The sequence below is a fragment of the Eublepharis macularius genome, chromosome 8, assembly GCF_028583425.1.
Source record: "Eublepharis macularius isolate TG4126 chromosome 8, MPM_Emac_v1.0, whole genome shotgun sequence".
Taxonomy (NCBI): domain Eukaryota; kingdom Metazoa; phylum Chordata; class Lepidosauria; order Squamata; family Eublepharidae; genus Eublepharis; species Eublepharis macularius.
The window spans coordinates 45,825,059-45,841,015 of record NC_072797.1 but is presented as its reverse complement, the minus strand read 5'-3'; the positions used below and the strand labels follow the sequence as shown (position 1 = coordinate 45,841,015).

Sequence of the window (15,957 nt, the reverse complement as noted above, 5' to 3'; positions counted from 1 at the left end):
ACCCTATGATTTGGATGTTATGCCTTTATTAATACATTCCAAGATTGTCTTTGCCTTTTTTGCTGCTGCATCATACTGACTACTTATATTTAGTTCCCCATTCACCCGTGTCCCAAGATCTTGTTCACCCAGGAGTGTATCCTTCATTCAGTATATATGCTTTGCATTTTTGTTACTCAGATGGAGAACCTGGCACTTAACCATGTTAAATTGCATCTTATTCAAATCTGCTCACTTTCCCAGTGTGTTCAGATGTCATTGAATTTATCCCTGTCTTCAAGGGTGGTTTGCTACTCCTCCCAGTTTGGTGTCATCTGTAAATTTAATGAGCAATCCCTTCACACCTTCATCCAGATAATTTATAAAAATATTGAAAAGCACTGTGCCCAGAACAAACCCTGTGGTGCTCCACTGGGCACCTCCCTTCAACCAGACACGATGCCATTGACAGCTACTGTATGGGTGCCATTATCCAGCCAGTTCCCTATCCATCAAACCATCCTAAGAGTTCAGTCCACAGTTCACCAATGTACCCATCAGAACATCATGAGGAACCTTATCAAAAGCTTTACTGAAATCCAGATAAACTATACTGACAGCATTCACATGATCCAGTAAGCCTGTCTCTTGATCATAGAAAGAGATGAAGTTGGTCTGGCAGGACCTGTGATCTGTTGGGGACAAATCCATGCTGACTTCATATCACCACCTTATCCATTAGATGCTTGCAGACTGATGTCTTTAACATCTGTTCCAGTATCTTCCATGGAGCAGAAGTCAGGTGGACTGGCCTGTAATTCCTAGCATCATCCTTTTTCTCTTTCTTATTTAATAATTTTATAAAGATCTTAGCAATATAATATTCATTTTTGGAATGATTATAGTATGTACAGTATTCACATAAATTATCTAATTAATACATAGGTATTTCATACCCTGCGGACATAGCTCAACTGTACACTAAAGGGATGTCCCTTTTATCTGGCAGCTTCTGCTACTTAACATAATTTATATTTTGAACACAATTTTTTTTGATGAAGAACTTCCATTGCCATGATCATATGTGACAAGCCTACATATGTTTACTTTATTGCATATATTCATGGCAGTTCATCTAACTGGTTGTGACAGTGGATTTTTTTTAAAAAAATTACTTCATTCATATCTTGCCTTTCTCCTCAATGGGGACCCAAAGTAGCTTATATCATTCTCCCACTGCTCCATTTTCTCCTCATAGCCACCATCCTGTGAGGTAGGTTAGTGTAAGAGGGTGTGACTGGCCCAAGGTCACCCAGCAAGCTTCCATGGCAAACACGTATCTCCCACATCCTAGTTTGTGATGCAATAGGGCCCTCATTCCAAAGGGTTAACAAGAACATTAGCTGCTCAGCTCTCTTGATAAAACACAACTGGTCTGAGGCACTTTTGTTCCTTCATTATCTCCCCAAGGTCGAACATCTTAATTGATTTAAGAGTTGGGAGGGGGGAAGAAAGGAGTAATGATATGAGACTTCTGGAAAGTACTTAGAAGCAGGGGCTTTTATTGGTCAATGCAAGTCATCTGGTAGAACAAGCCAAAACTTATAACTCTGAGCATAGGTTAGTCTATATTTTTTCCCTTCCACTTATTTTTTACCTATTGCTTTATAGGAAGTGATGTCATCACGTTGGCACCTGAAGCATGTGCTCACTTTGCGTGTGCACCTGTTATGCCAATATAGATTAAAATTATATGCCAATAATCAATACTGAACAATACTAGGCCTAGCTTCTGTATTCTCTAGATGAACTTTTAAACTTTGCATGAACTTTCAGTGTATTGTCGAAGGCTTTCATGGCTGGAGAACGATGATTGTTGTGGGTTTTCCGGGCTGTATTGCTGAGAGATCTCTGAGAGATCTCTGTCTTTTGGTGCTACACCTCTGAAGATGCCAGCCACAGCTGCTGGCGAAACGTCAGGAACTACAATGCCAAGACCACGGCAATACAGCCCGGAAAACCCACAACAACCAACTTTCAATGTATTTTTTCTATGTGTTAGGTAATTCAACAGGTATGCTTTCATCCTTTGACAATTAATTAAAATAGTGGACTCTACCGAGATTGATGTTCCTCTATCAGAGATTCAACCAATGGTGATCACCCAACTTAACTTTTCTTGACACTTGTCAGAGATTTATAGTTTTCTCTTGCAGATCAGACTATGACATAATTTTTTAACTAATTGGAAGGCTGTACTATGAAATTATGAATATTCAGTGAAGTGTCAAACCAATCATTATTTGTTTGTGCTATCATGTGAATAGACCTTAAATATTTGCATATGATGAGGTATATAATTGCAAACACAGATAGAATAAGCAGGGTACTGATGGAAGAGATCTCTTGGGAGAATCTAGGTGAGAACTTATTCTACCTATGTATTTCATAGAAACTTTGAGCATGTTAAACTTAGGATTTATTAAGAAATGTTAGTGAACTTATTTCTTATTGCTTTTCTATGTTCTGTTTTTATAGGATTCATATTAATAGCCATTTATATTTTGATTACTTGCTTCATTAAAAAACTAGGGTGTATTTTCAATAAAGTGAAATAAACTCTAGACAGGTGTCTGTGTGTTTGATAACGAGTTGCATAGCAATATTGAACCCTATATAAATACATGTACTGATAAACAGCTGGTTCAAAGAACTTATCTGTTTGACAGGTCTAAAGACTAACTGCTTTCGGCTTCCCAGGAGAGAGGTTCATCTTTTTCCTGGCTAGTTGAAGCTTAGTTTTAGACACGGACAAAGGCTCGTTACACACCTAGATAAGCTTCCTGGTAAATACTGGGTGTCCCCCTCCCTGCTGTAAGGGTATAGGAACCTGGGAATCCTATTCTTCAGGGGACCAAGCACTGGCACCAAAACAACACCTCACCCCCAGAGCATTTAGGTTCAGCAAGGGGGTAAAGTTTTTATATAGACCAATATTCTAATCGCTACACCACACCGGCTCTCCACTGTATATACACAGTAAAACAGACATGCAAATCTTCTAACAGATAATATGGGGTACTTGAAATTTCATGAAAAGGAGTAATGTCTGTTTGTTGTATATTGAACATTTGTTGCATATTGAAGTGGCTCTAAAAAGCCAAACAGAACACCCAATGGACAATTTGAAGGGTATATATTACTTGAGACATTCCACACTAAACTGGATTACTTTGGGGATTGTATCCTCATAGATGACATAGCTTGATATGATTTTTTTTGGTTATAAAAGAATGAAACCTAACTCCAAGTGTGCCAAGTGTGTACAAATGAGAGATCCTTTACAAGACAGCTTGGTGGTGAGATGGGGAAGATTGCCCTTTTATGCTGGAAAAAGAGTTTTTATACAGTTTAAAGTTCTTCATAGTTCATTGTTTCCCTAGACAACAGCAACAATTTTAATAAACTGAGACATGAACTCCATAAAAAAGAACTAAGGTACTCTCTGCATTAGAAACCCCACTGAATTAAAGGTACTTTAAGGTACTTTAAAGTCAAAATATTAGAAATTGTTCTCTCTCTCTTATTCTTGGGTGGTTTCCCCCAAACTTAAAAAAAGAAATGTAAGAAAAACTTGAGGTATTACTGGGTTGATGAAATAAAGTCATTTAATTTGGCCCATAAAGAACCATACTACTGCGACAGTTTTGTGTTTGGCTCTGAAATGACCTCAGCTTTTTTCCTTCTAATGCTTTGCTTGGTCAATGAGCCCTTATGGATTAGAAGCTTACTCCACTTACTGGAATTATTTTGGTTAACTTCATCTACATTCCAGTCAATGTATGGAAAAAAAATATGCATTGCAGAAGTCTGGTATTTTTACAGTTGTTAATTTTGGTAACTTGCCAACAGCTGATTATTTCCATGGGAAAAAATAATCCAACAGTAGGCTCACCCCTACATAAGACTCACTATATGAAGGATCCTGTTAGGATGACAGTATTCTTATTTGTTTCAGACTAACCTGACCAGTAGAACCCTATGGACAGGTGACAACTCATAACTTACTGGACTGAAAAAATGTGATTGCTGAAAACAAGAGAAATTGATGAATACATGCATGTAAACACTAAACTATAAATCAAGTAGCTTCTAAGCAAAATACATAAATATATAAATATTCTGTAATAAATAAATGTAATGAAATAATCATAACATATAAAACTCAGGAGATAAATGACCATACAAGTTTCAACAAACCTGTCTTTATTAATGACCAATCATACAATTTTTTGAAAGATGAAGCTGATTTCTATATCTAGAATATATGTAAAACAAATAATTGCACACAATATACCCCGAATTAAAAATTCAATAATATAAATTGTGTATACTATTATTGTTATTGTTATTATTAACAACAACAACAATATTTGATTTATATACTGGCCTTCAGGACAACTTAATGCCACACTCAAAGTGGTTTACAAAATATGTTATTATTATCCCCACAACAAAATACCCTATGAGGTGGGTGGGGCTGAGAGAGCTCCTGACCCAATGTTGCCCAGCTGGCTTTCAAGCAGAGGAGTAGGGAATCAAACCCAGCTCTCTAGATTAGAGTCCTGCTGCTCTTAAGCACTACACTAAACTGGCTGTGGGATCATGGCTAAAGACTCTTCCTTTAGACGCAGTAGATTAATTAATACATTAATAGATTAATGAATAGGTTAATGAAGTTATAGGTACTGAAAAGTATCTATAATTTCATTAATTTATTCATGGTGTTTCACTGAAAGTCCATACAGAATTCTCAGATGCTGGAGTAAAATCTCCTAGCAAAACTATTTTGCCATTACCATTAGAGTATATCAATTTAAGGGCTGTTAAAAACTCATTAGGGAAAAGACCACAGCTTGCTTATAAGTAAATTATATAGAATGGGCTAAGTCAACTAAGACATGGCCACTACTAATTCCCAGCATTAAGATCACAATACGATTGCTAACAGAAAAATAACAGCTACTTCTGATAGATGCTAATCAACAAGTTAAATAACGTTTCATGTGAACCAAAAAATGACGACTTTCCTAAAAGGTTTAAATCACAATTTTGGGATTCAAAATAGATTTATTTGATAAAATCCAGATTTAGGTGCCAGAGCTCATATTTTAGACAATTATTTACCCTGGCCCCCCACCCCGTCCCATCCTTCTCCATGAAAATCTACCTCATTGCAATTTCAATAGCTGTGACTAAAATATGCATAACTCCAGAAATTACAGGCTTTCTTGACTGAAGAATTTCCGCAATTCCCTCAAAGTCATTTAACTGAGTTGCAGATCAAGCAGATTATACAGTAAAAATTCACTCTTGAACCACTTCATCTGACTCAATTTCCATGTTCTAAACACCTGCAAACACCATCAATTTAACAGGAGCTGCTATGTATTCAGAACTTCTTTCATTTTCAAAGGTAAGAACAAGTAGGTACTCTCAATACAGGCAAGCAGAGAGTTGGAGATTGGCATCTATACGACATTTTATGTTCTAAATGTCTGCTGCCAAAGAGCTTCCATTAGGTAAGTACTCTAATGTAAAGTAAATAATCCTTTTTAACAATAAGGGAATTCTCTCTCATTTTAACTGGGCATTTTTATTACAAAAAAACCCTCTTTTGCATTATGATACAGATGAGAGATTTATTTGTTTTTTTATCCATCCCATCCACTTATATTACTGTCATCCAAGGAACATCCAAGAAACATCAGACCATATCCTTTAAAACTATTTCATATATTTTGTACATAGTTGCTGTCTGACATTTGTAAAGTAGTTCACCATATGGATTATTTTACCCTGTGGGAAAATGAAACAATGGCAGTAAATGAAGTACTTATGGAAACAAAATAGCCAGCACCTTTCAATATGTGTCTTTTTCATGGGCAAACCTTATCGAAGCTTCTGTTTCACATGCTTTCTCAGGGCCAGCATAGTTGGTCCACCAACACCATTATAAAGCCTGGATTTTCACTTTTTAAAACATTGTAGGGGTCTGATCCTTCAGGGGACATGAGTGGGGCAGGGAGGTATGAGGGGCTCCCCATGCCATCTTAAAAGCTGGAATGGCTGCCACTTAAGAGCTTTATTTCATCAGCTGCTGTATGAAATATCCATGTAGAGGATTATGGATTCCAGACTTATGTTTTAAAATGTTTGAATGAAGCACTTTAGCTATTGTTTGTTCCTGTTGCTATATGACAGTGAATATCTTAATAAGAGGTCGGAACAACAATCCTGTCTAATTATCATTTGTATACTGAAGAATATTCCTACAAAACAGGACTACATCTGGATTCTAGCATCTGTGCCACTTTGCACATGGGCAAAATCAACAGATGCCCATACACATCCATTCTCTGTGACTCACTTTATGGAACAGTCTACCTGAAGAGGTTAGGAAAGCTCCCACTCTCCTGGCTTTCTGCAAACGATGCAAAACTGAACTGTTCAAGAGGGCTTTTTACTCAGATAGAAGGGCTGTACTGAAAGGGAGTGGTCTCAAAAAGATCCATCAGTAAAGGGATCAAGAGGAACCACCGATTTTACTACTATTGCTGTAAGTATGATAGACCATAGAGTCTACTATTGCTGTAAACAATACTTGGTAGTTCCCATGTTGTTTAATATGTCATTCTTAGATTAGTTTATGCTCTGTTTCAGCATGTCTTCAGCTCCATATTGGATTTTTGCCAGTTGTAATCTTTGCAAATGTGCATGTATATAGCCTATTCCATTGTTCATTGAAATGTCTTTGAAATTGACTATACTGACTCAAGATGTGTAATCCGCCTTGAGTCTCTGAAAAGGTGAACTATAAATGAAATAAATAATAAATAAGTGCTGATAAGTGCACCTGAAACTAAGGGCCAAGCTACAAGTGACAAATGACACTTAAACAGCAAGTGGATTGAGTGGAGAGCAAGTGGAGGGCAAGTGAACAGGGAGGAATACACTTGCCATTCAAGTGTCATTTGTCACTTGTGGGTTGGCCCTAATAGTAGATAAACATCACTCACAAGCTTTGCTCTCATCAGATTCCCCCTCCCTTGGTAAAACCATGGCAACACCAATCAAGAGAGACTGAGCTCTCTGTTCCCCACCACCCTTGGTGCCAGATTTTTCTGGAGAATGTTTCTGTTTCCTTTCTCAAGAAGCCAGGCCAAGCTGTCTGAGGAATAAGTTTCATATTCCTCTTCCTCACTGTAGCCTGTCTTTCAGAGAAATCAGTGGAGTTCAAATATTAGGAATCATTCTAGATATCCAGAACAATAAAATTTGGATTCAGAGATATTCATAACTATTCCAAATATAACATTATTTGGTGCTTCTAAATATTTCCAAATCCACATTGAGCATCTATATTATTTTCTATCCTCTAACCTTGGATCACTTTTTTGCAGAGATCAATTATATGTTTCTTTCCTTCCCAATAAAGAATAATCTGCTTGTAGGATCTGGGAACTGGAGAACAGTTCAATTTATGTGAGACAAAAACAATGTTTATAATTGGAGCTTAGATTCTGGATTGGTATGAAACTGCTAATCTATGGTTCTTCAATGCCCTGATAGAATTTGCCTAGCTGTTGGTATTTTGGACTTTCTCTCCCTTCCCCTTCCCTTTCTTTTTAGCAAACTTGTTTAGTTACATTGCATGCTGGGTCAGCAAAAAAATTGGACTAGATAACTTAAATATTTCTTAGTTTTAAAAAATTCCATACAAAAAAGTTGTGCCAATTCCTGGCAAAAGAATGTCCTTAAATGGACAAAATGAGAAAGTTTAGGGCTTCCTGAGTTCATGTAAAATGTGTACTGAAGCCCAAAGTTAATTCTTTAATTTGCTGTGGACATTTCTAAGATTTAGATTGATTTGTTCTGTTTATATGAAGGGAAGAAGATGAGATGGAGGAAGACCATGAAGATGTTGTTGTGATATCTGAGCTAACTAAATTGAGCAAATATTTTGCTAAGGTTTCCACAACTCATTATTTGTTGACTTGCTTGCTTGCTTACTAATATTAGAATATAAGTACATGCTGGATTAGACAAATGGTTCATCATCCAGTCTAGTATCCTGTTTCCCCATAGTGGCCAGTCAGATGCCTATGGGAAGCCTACAATCAGGGCTCTCAGACAACTATCCTTTTCTTCTGATTGCATCTGACAGTCACTGGCATTTTGTCTCTGTACCCATGGCTTACATTTATTTACATTTAATAATAAAAATAATAACATTTGATTTATATACCACCCTTCAGAACAACTTAATACCCACTCAGAGTGGTTTACTAAGTATATTATTATTATCCCCACAACAATCACCCCATGAGGTGGGTGGGGCTGAGAGAGCTCCGGAGAGCTCTGACTGACCCAAGGTCACGCAGCTGGCTTCAAGTGTAGGAATGGGGACTCAAACCCAGTTCTTCACTTTAGAGTCCCATCGCTCTTAACCACTACACCAAACTGGCTTTAGTTTTCCTCCATAAAACCTACACACACAAAGACACGTTTACGTTTAGCACACAATTATGTTTAGCACACAGTCTAATCATTATAAAACAACTGGGCTGCCAGAATGTAATAAAATGTTGAGACTGGCTGTTAGGGAGGAAGTACCAGTTCTAAATTTGAATACCACAAAGAAGAGTGAGACATTAAACAGATAGGTAGATGCACTGAAATCAATAGCACCTGAGCGACCAACAAGATTTTCAGTGTATAAGCTTGTGAGAGTCAAAGCTCTTTTCTTCAGATAACTTAATTTTGTTGGTCTCTAAAGTGAAAAACTTGCTGGTCTCTGCCACTATTCTCAAATCCTGACATTAAAGAGAGTGTGTCAATAACTTGGAATACAAGATATGATGAAGGGCTGTAATAATATGCAAAATGTACAAAGATTTTAGAAATTATTAGCAACATAGATGTGATAGGTGGGGGATTGCAAAGATGAAAGCCTCTGCCATGTCTCTCCACAAGTTAACTGTGTTTTCTCCTATTCTATCTAATTGCTTCCACTCTCTCTCAATTCTCATAAAGGGAACATGCCTCATAAATTCTACCTTTTCCTTCAAGAAACTATAGGAAAACATCTGTTATCTGCTAAATAAGCAATGAGGTTTTATCTTGAATTTCTCCATCTGCAACAAGCCAGGGAAACCAGGTTGCCACTGTGGGTAATCAACTACAGGAGCTAATTTTTGGCTTTCGGGTCCTCCACTGACTTTTGCTAAACTCAGTATCTGAGAGCTTTCAGCTGTAAAGACACAGCTTTCCGCTGTCAAGATACCACAAACTGACTTCAGTATTAAGCTCCTGTTAAAAAAAGATTTGAAAAGATAGGTCTCAGTAAGAGAACACGTGACCCTGAGAATCAAGCTACACTCCCAGTTTGCAAACAGAAAATAATTGGTGACTATTTTACTCCAAAGGAGTTTGCAACTTTCAGCTTCCCAACTGCTTATCGTTATGCTCCTCTAGCAGATATTGCAAACCTGGAGGAAACTCTCAGTGCAGAATTTGACAATCTACCACAAAATATTTCTCAAGAAGAAAGAAGTAAAGTGGGAGATAATCATGCTTTGAAAGAGCTCTCTCTTTTGACAGCCCAAACAGTAGACCTTATATTTTACATGCTCAAGCAAACCAACTCCAAACTTGATCAACTCCTAAGGACTGTGATAAGGCCAATGAGCTTATCAGGATGCAGTGGAGCAGAGCCAGTTTGGTGTAGTGGTTAAGAGCATGGGACTCTAATCTGGAGAGCCGGGTTTGATTCCCCACTCCTCCACTTGAAGCGAGCTGGGTAACCTTGGGCTAGTCACAGTTCTCTGGAGCTCTCTCAGCCCCACTCAACTCACAGGGTGTTTGTTGTGGGGATAATAACAACATACTTTGTAAACCACTCTGAGTGGGCATTAAGTTGTCCTGAAGGGCAGTATATAAATCAAATATTATTATTATGTTGTTATAATTTTGAGGCTGAAAGAGATAAAGTAGACATGGACCTGAAACAGCTAAAAGATAACAGAAGATAGTATAATTTGACCCTGTAACCATACAGGCTCTGCCTCAGTATTTGCCAATACAAGGGCCAGACATCTAATCGGAGTATTAAAAAACAAGCTATTAACCATTTAATATCACTATTCCTGGAGAGCTGCACCCAAATAGATCTACACTCAGTTGAAAGGCTGAATAACCTGAATCAAACACAGAGATTGTTGATTTTCAGCACTTCAAAAGTACCTTCACTGATGCTCCATCAAAAAAGCTTTCTTGAATCCAGAGGGATTTTCCCAATAAGGGTCTTTGAGAACATTATAGCATCTCCCCTGCTCCCCAAGCTGCAAACAGCCAAAGCCCAAGCAGAAATGGAAGATTTTCTTCTGAGGGTTACTACAACCACTTGTAAAAAAGGAGCACTAGTCAAGGCCGTCTTCCACAAAGCTCCCCAAGACACACAAGGTAGAACCGAAAATCAACATTTGGAAAACTCAACTGAAGAAGATCTAATCAGCTCCTTCCTGGTTCTTCTAGAAGCAGAGAAATCAGTAATACTGGAAAGATTAGACTGGATAAGGTTAAAGCTTTCAAACTCAAAGGAACCATGCCAAGAGGCCAAAACTTGCCCAGAATGCGATTCATCAGCAACAATTTTGATGGTCCCATCTGAAAAGCTTTCGTCAAAAGCTCCTACAAACATTGAATTGCAAATGTTACCAACAGAGGCACTCATCAACTTTCAAGAATCCATCAACAAAAGTAACCAAATTGACCAGGGTGAAGTTTTATCATATAAGAATCCCTGTGTTTTTCTGGACCCAGAGGGTGATTTAAATAACCTATCTAATGCCAAATGACAATTAAAAATTTTATCCTGGAATTTGGGGTGTGGGAGTGGAATAATAAGCTGCATGATTCTGACTTCTTAACTTTTTTATCTAGTCATCATGATATACTTTGTTTACAGGAAACCTGGATCCAGAATCTTGATCTTTTTATGCAAGGGTATAGGGCATTCCCCATTCCAGCTCAAAGGTACGTGGAAGTAGAGGATTGGTAACTTTTATTACAGTTGGCTTGAAAGTTGGAGTTCATCTTAACATTTGAACCATCAATCTCCCATTATTTAATTTCCCACATTATTTTATCCAAATGCATTCTTGAACCTAGCTCTAGATCATACAGAGAGTTCTACAACTTGTGTTAGGAGTCAAAGGTGGTCAGAAAAACCTTTTAATGTCCTATCTCAAACTTTTAGGAGCCTAGAGATGAGCTCACTGCAATCAACCCTTCTTCAACCCAGTACTGATGCTATAAAGATCTTTGATGATATTAACAGTCAACTCAGGCCCCTTTTTATACATAATAGGCCTACCAGGTCTGCCCCATTTGTAAAAAACAGCTGGTATGATCACAAATGCAAAGAGCTTAAAAAGGTTCTTGTCCACACTATGAGGCAAGTCAGACGTAGTAAAGAGGGGGCATCGATATCACAATTTCTGAATCTTAGATCTAAGTATAAAAACCTAATTGAACAAAAGAAAACTGAGCATGTGAACCTTCTTTGGAAGGAGTTAGAACGAGCTGTTGTTGAAAAGAATGAAGCTCATTTCTGGAAATTAGTCTCTCTGTACGAATGACGTATTTTAATCTGAAAGGGAGTGGTTTTTATATTTTAATGATGTTTTCAGTTCTCACGTAAAACAGCAAGCAACGTAAAACAGCAAGCAAATATTCCTGTAGACCATTCGAACTTCCCAGAAAGGGACACTGTTTCAGCAGCTGAGATTAGAGGCCTTATTGCTTCACTAACCTCTGGCAAATCACCTGGAGAAGACTTGATTCCGCCAGACTTATACAAGGCTTTTCCAACTAGTGGGCCCCAGTGTTGGCCAGAGTCTTTATACAAATTAACAACACTGATTTAATTCCCTCCGGTTAGAAATTAAGTATTATTATCCTCATTCATAAAAAAAGAGGACAGATCAGTTCCACAAAATTACAGACCCATAAGCTTGCTTCATATTGCAGCCGAATTATATAGCAAACACTTGCTTTCTAGACGAGAGGACTGGGCAGTAGACATGGGCACGAACAAAAAAAACCCGAACCACATGATTCATGGTTCGTAGTATTCCACAGAACCTCGAACCACAAACTTTCGACCTTTTCCCAGTTCAGGAACTGGTTCGTGGTTCTTGGTTTGTGGCATTTCAACCGCCTCGCACTGGCTGCTGAAGCCGGTGTGGGGCGTTTGAAACGGACAGCCCCTTTTTTTCTGTTGCCCAGGCAGCAGGAGAAAGGGGCTGTCAGTTTCACAGACCCCGCACTGGGTTCAGCTGCAGGGTCTGTGGAAATGGCAGCCTCTTTCTCCTGCTGCCCGGGGCTCTCAGTTTCACAGACCCTGCACTGGGTTCAGCCGATGGGCAGGGTCTGTGAAACTCTGAACCGGCCATGGAATGGCTGGAAAAGTTTGTTTGTTCCAGAAAAACGTGGTCTCAAGGAACACGTTTTGCTTCAAACGAACCAGCCATTCCGGATGGAATTTTGTTCCATGGTTCGTTTTGTGCCCATCTCTACTGGGCAGATGAGAGCCAATTATTTACCCAGTCCAAGCAGGTTTTAGAAAGGGCCTAGGGACTGTTAATCAGTGCCAAATTCTCCATCATTTGGTATATTTGGGTATTAAATAGTAATATTGTGACTACATGAAGCTGCTTTATTCTGAGTCAGACCATTGGTCTATGAAGCTCAGTATTGTGTAGTTTGACTTGCTATAGCTTTTCAGGGTTTCACATCGAGATCTTTTACATAAAAAGCTCCTTTAACTGGAGGTGCTGGAGATTGAACTTGGGACCTGCTGCACACAAAACAGATATTCTACCACTGAGCCACATCCCCACCCTATTCTCTGAAACTCGATTTTTTTTTCTGGGTGGGAAGTAAGTTTAATGTACATATGAATGGGGGATACATTTTAAAATGGGTAACTCTTCACTGGCATGAACAGTTTGAGACAAATTCCGTGTTTCAAAATCTCTTTTATAAAAAGTTTCTATCCAGGAGAACCTAGTACAAACCAATGTGCATCTTTGGATAATCATGATGCTATTCATGGTTAGTCAAGTCTAGAATGCAGCCAGAATGTGCTATGCTTTCAGAAATATGAGAAGTGCGGTAGGAGGATGTCCTGGATAGGAAAAGGATCTCTCCTGCTATGTTTCAAGAGAAATGGTGCCTCTAGGTGCAACAAAGTCCAGTTGTTCCAGCAATAAAGCATTGCGGCAATAAAAGTTGGAGAAAGCCTTCCATTTTCTAATCTGTCACTTGAAGCAAGCAGCAAATCTGAAATAGACCCTTCAACAGTAAGTGACAAAAGAGATAATCTTTTAAGAGATAACCCATCAAGGAAGATTTTACAGTGAATTCTTTCTGGAGCAGCACCGTACACAAATGACCTATGGCTGTCAGTCTGCAACACAAGGCTCAGATGTTTTCCTGGAGTCCTGACTACAGCATTAACATTGTGGGTCACCTGCATCTCTCAAAGAAGAATGTTGGCATTTAGGCATGGAAAAGCTTATGACACATATTAAAGCAAAAGGACAGCTATGTGAGTTGAAGTTATTCTCCCTAATTTGATACACATGTTTTCTGTTATGCAAAGCAAGGCGACATTTAGAATGAGACAACTAGTTTCAAAGCATCTGTATACTGGAAGGTACCCTAATTAATTAGAGCACAGGACTCTAACCTGGAGAGCCGGGTTTGATTCCCCACTCCTCCACTTGAAGCCAGCTGGGTGACCTTGGGCTAGTCACAGTTCTCTGGAGCTCTCTCAGCCCCACCCACCTCACAGGGTGTTTTGTTGTGGGGATAATAATGGCATACTTTGTAAACTGCTCTGAGTGGGTGTTAAGTCATCCTGAAGGATGGTATATAAATTGAATGTTATTATTATTATTATTAATTCACTTCTTTCACTCTATGAATACCACAGACCAGTGCACTTAAAAAGAACTATGTGGAGCCCCTTGAGGGGATGCATTTTGCAAGGCCTAACTTGCATAAGGCATTGGTTAGATGCTCACTCTTATTACTCCTGTTTCTAACAATAATTAATAACTGCCCTTATATACCACTCTCCCGCTCAGAGCGGTGAACAAAATCAACATTATTATTGTAAAGAAGCTCATTTATTTAATTTGTTTCTTGTTCAGTTTAAACATTCTGGCTCAGGCTTTTGAGACTTCCCCCACCCTCCTTTTGGAATCCTAAGGCTGGTTGGCCTTGTCAGTTTCCAGAGTCTTAAGAGTTCTTAAGGACAGAGGCCTAAGGGAGGCTGGGACCAGCCTTCAGACTTGCTATGGGCTGGAGTAATTAATTTTTTTTCACCTGTGAGAATGAGTTACTGCAGGGCTTGTCATCACAGGTTAAGCCCTTTTTGATTGGTTGAGTTATCTGGACATGCTGCAGGCAGCCAGTCTTTAAAAAGTTGACTTTTAGTCTATCTTCCCACCACCTCCTTGGGAACACTCCAGAAGGAACCTTTGCCCCTGCTTCTGAACGCTGTGCCACTGGTTGCTAGTAGCAACCTTTGTGCTGTTATTTTCTGGATTTCTGGACCTAAGAGCGAAGGTTCCCATTTGGATTCTGAAACTTGCTAAAAGGTAATATCTACAATAGGTTTGCGAGTGTATGCTAGCCTAGCTAAATAGACTTATTTTTTCTTCTCTTACACACTTCTCTGCTTCTTTATCTGCTATTTGCATTTTATTTAATAAATTTTCTTTATCTTTATTTTCATGGAGTTATTAAGTGTTGTGGCTTCAGTCTGAATCCAGTAGCTTGGCCAATTTGCCATAAGCTACATAGTTATTTGTTCTTTGAATCAAGCCTGCAATGTTTTGCCTGTTAGCACCCAGAGGGCTTCAGGCTTGCCTCTTGGGTTTAAGCTGTTGTTTAAAAGAGGCTGGTGGCAGCTCTCTATCCTGGCTAGTGAGGCTTCACTTGCCAATCTTTTTGGAATTTTACCTTTGACACCATCACTGGGACATAGTATCAGTGAAATCAGGATATTTGTTTGAGACAAATGCTTGATTGGGAATTTGACTATAATCTCCTATTAGATTTTAAGTTGCTCACTAGAACTAGAGCAGTGGTTCCCAATCATTTTGGTATGGTGACCCACAAGTCCAAATTTGCTGGTACGTGACCTACTTAAGAAAACACACACACAAAGCATACACCAATCAATACATCTGAAAAAGCCAGAAACCCACTTTCAAAGGCCCCATGACCCACTTTAAGTTGGGACCCACCAGTTGGGAAATGCTGAGCTAGAGCATCTGAAGAGACCAAAAAGTCTTCTGATCTAATCCCCAAGCCTATGAAATTACAGTATGGTCCTGTCCAGGCAACAAGCAGGCACAAGCATGATGGCCATGCCCCCTGCCTTCCCATTACTGCTGATTTATCTGCTCAGTGCAAATGTTTGGAAAGGACATGTACATGGGCACTTCCTCTGAGTATTCACATCGTGCAGATGACTTGGCAATCATGCAGAAGGGTGGGGCAGTGCACTCATGCCCACTCTCCCTTCCTTTGCTGTGAGTCAATCTGCAGGTGGGTCATCTGACAAGGTTACTGCCTAAAGTATTCTCAGGGGGTGCCTATAAAACTTATTTAAAGGCTCCAAGGGAAAAAAGACACTACCCCCATGGAACATCTCACCTGCATTTGTGGATTACCTACAGTGGAGAACCTTTCCCACTACCTACTTTATTGTCCATTATATAGTGTACCCAGAGCTAAATTTTTGGCTAGAATCCTATCAGTGACAAACACATACTCTGAAATCAAGAAGATTGTGTTTTTGTTATCATCTGACACTGATAATCATGTGTCCTATAGAGT

The 15,957-nt window shown here is 38.9% G+C and overlaps 1 protein-coding gene across 1 annotated transcript in view; it reads right to left on the bottom strand.

The window, feature by feature from the left end:
- VCAN (versican) overlaps positions 1-15,957 on the bottom strand; it is a gene marked incomplete at its 5' end in the record, with an annotated part of 158,903 nt that overhangs the window by 33,155 nt on the left and 109,791 nt on the right. The gene's annotated exons all lie outside the window — the stretch shown is intronic.